At 43.6% G+C, this 2,645-nt stretch overlaps 2 non-coding genes across 2 annotated transcripts; one reads left to right on the plus strand and one right to left on the minus strand.

Moving 5' to 3' along the window:
- The first annotated feature begins 496 nt into the window (after positions 1-496).
- On the plus strand, positions 497-586 carry TRNAY-GUA. The gene is given in 2 exon segments: positions 497-533; positions 551-586. It is a non-coding gene; the product is annotated as a tRNA-Tyr (tRNA).
- A 1,983-nt stretch (positions 587-2,569) lies between these two features.
- Positions 2,570-2,642, minus strand: TRNAA-AGC. The gene has a single exon. It is a non-coding gene; the product is annotated as a tRNA-Ala (tRNA).
- Positions 2,643-2,645: the final 3 nt, after the last annotated feature.

Consider the following 2,645-nt stretch of genomic DNA (forward strand, 5'->3'; position numbering starts at 1 on the left):
TTAAAAATCATTGTAATGATCTAGCTTATCTACAGGGACTAACATCAATTAAGGAACATTTTAGTATGCCATGGAAGCGTTTCATTATTTAAACCTGTCTTTCCTCCGTCTTCTGTTAATTATCTTGTTAAAATTGTAGATTAAAGTATTTCAAATCCTATTTACAAGTGGAGTCAGAATTGGTTATTTAAATTCATTCATCACAATAAAAGGGGCTCTTGCTAAGTATCAGTTCCTTGTGCCTCCTTAACGTTTTGTTTTCCCTTTTGCAAACCGGTAAGCATTGGTGCTCCAGTTTTCTCGTTGGTCCAGGACAGAGGGCTTCTGAGTGTCGGTCGGTTCTGAAGGTGTGTTGGATTAAAAAAAAAAAAAAAAAAAAAATTGAGGCAACAGTGAACTACGTAGATATTTACATTTATTTAAAACAGCAAATGTCCACCGTTTCCCAGCCACAAGCAGAGATGGCATCCCCAGTGGGAAACTTGTCCCTGCGAGTCCTTCGATAGCTCAGTTGGTAGAGCGGAGGACTGTAGTGTGATCCTCTTCAGGCATCCTTAGGTCGCTGGTTCGAATCCGGCTCGAAGGAACTCCTTCCTTTTTTATTTTTTTCGGCGTTTTTATCACTACCCCCAGAAAGGCACATTCCAGTTACACCTATCTAAGATAAGAGCATCTTTAGATGTGTAGCGAATCTCTACGTTTTAAAAAATATTGTTCTCCGTAACAATTTTTAATACGCGCCATCAGACGTCAAACCCGAAGTTCGCATATCCTAACCCTCAGAGAAGGCCAGAGCCCTTACGACACCGATCAGAGGCGGGCCCACTGGCCTAGGGGTCTAGAGAAGCGTCTTCGCCCCTCAACCGTGCAGCCGAGCCAGGCGGAGGGGGGCCGAGGGGCGCCACTCGGACCAGCAGGCAAGCGGTGGCGCACGCGCGCCTCCTGGCGGTCTGAGAGTTCCGAGTTGTTGGCGCTCAGGCTTGACCCACAACTGACAGCGCCCACGGTGTCCGGCGCCGGGATGAAATTCAGGGGGGTCTATTCGACCTTCTCCTTTTAATTATGCATAAGGCACAAGGAAGTTAGAGAAGTCACATTGCTAGTGAGAGACAGGATTTTCAACCCTGGCTGAGGAAATCTGCTGGAATGCGAATCACCTAGGAAGATTTTACTAAGGGCCTATGCTTGGGCCACTGTGGAAGTGAGACCCAGACATTGGTCGTTTAAAAAGCTCCCCAGGTGATTTTAATGTGCTGCGAGGTTTTAAAAACACTGCTAGGAGAGAACACAATTTTAGGAGAAAATAATACACGAGGGAAAAAACGGACAGGATTTCCTATCCACTTGGAGAATTAGCTCAAAAGAGAGAGATCTCACTTAACAGTAGGACACATTTCCTACTTTTGTGCCAATCTCATGAAAATGTATTAATCCCACTTCCACCCTGTCTCAAAAATGTGGTCCTTAATACCTATGGGATAGTCTTCAGTGACAAAGATATTATAATGATCAAAGTAATGACAAAGTAAATGACAAAGATACTAGACCAAAGGAAGAAAGTGTTGTCTGAGGGTTTTGTACCTGGCAATTTCTTGTATCTTCCTTTCCATGCTTCAGAACTTTTATTCTCTAAGCAGATGATTCTCAAACTTTGGTCTGTATCAGAATCACCTGGAGAAGTAATAAAGACCACAAAGCCGAGGATTGTTGAATTAGGGTAGTGGTTTGAGAATCCCACCCAAGACACATTGGAAATTACTGTTAATGGCTGCAAACAGGTCTAAACTGGCAGCTCCCGATGAACTCCTTGCTTTTGAAAAGCGAGTTCTGGGGGGTGGGGGGAGCTAATTTTCTTTTCAAAGATAATGTTGAGGCCTTGAATGCAACGTTTATTAGATAGTCCTAGACTAAACTTCTCACCAAGGCGCAATACATTTCAATCCAGATAGATTCGCCACTGCAATTCCCCACTCACTTTTTGCACCATATTTTGCCATATTCCAGCACCAGTAGCAGCAGCAGACCACCACCACCACCACCACCAAGATACACATAGATGAGTCTAGAAGAGAAAGAGTGAATGTAAAAAGCCAAAACTCTGACGTACCTACATATTCTCTGGCTCTTACCATCCCATTCAGAAACGGGAGTGTATTTGTTAGGTTGTAAGTGCTTCAGGTGATCCTAAATAGGTCGGACTTATGGAAAATAGATTGACAATAAAAATGTAATATTAATACATACAGTAAATGAAGTGATTTGCAAATTCATCTGGCAGAGACCAATATCTACAAAACATGAGAAAAATCCCAAAGAACTAAGTCCTGTGGTACAACTGTCTGAAGACGAGGGAACCACGGAGGAAGTGGGTCTTCATGGACTATGAGGGAACTTGGAGTACATGGCTCTCAAAGGAAAGACCATCCGTATTATAAAATGGGCTCGTGTTGTTAGCGGCTCTAGTTTCAGCGAGACATTAAAGACAGGAGTAAAGACCAAAGGGTAAGGATATAACACTGGAGAAAAGGGTGAGGATATAACACTGGAGAAAAGGGTGAGGATACAAAACTGGAGAATGCGGGTATCGATCCCGCTACCTCTCGCATGCTAAGCGAGCGCTCTACCATTTGAGCTAATTCCCCACC

This window comes from Galeopterus variegatus, unplaced genomic scaffold (genome assembly GCF_000696425.1).
Source record: "Galeopterus variegatus unplaced genomic scaffold, G_variegatus-3.0.2 Scaffold30467, whole genome shotgun sequence".
Classification (NCBI taxonomy): domain Eukaryota; kingdom Metazoa; phylum Chordata; class Mammalia; order Dermoptera; family Cynocephalidae; genus Galeopterus; species Galeopterus variegatus.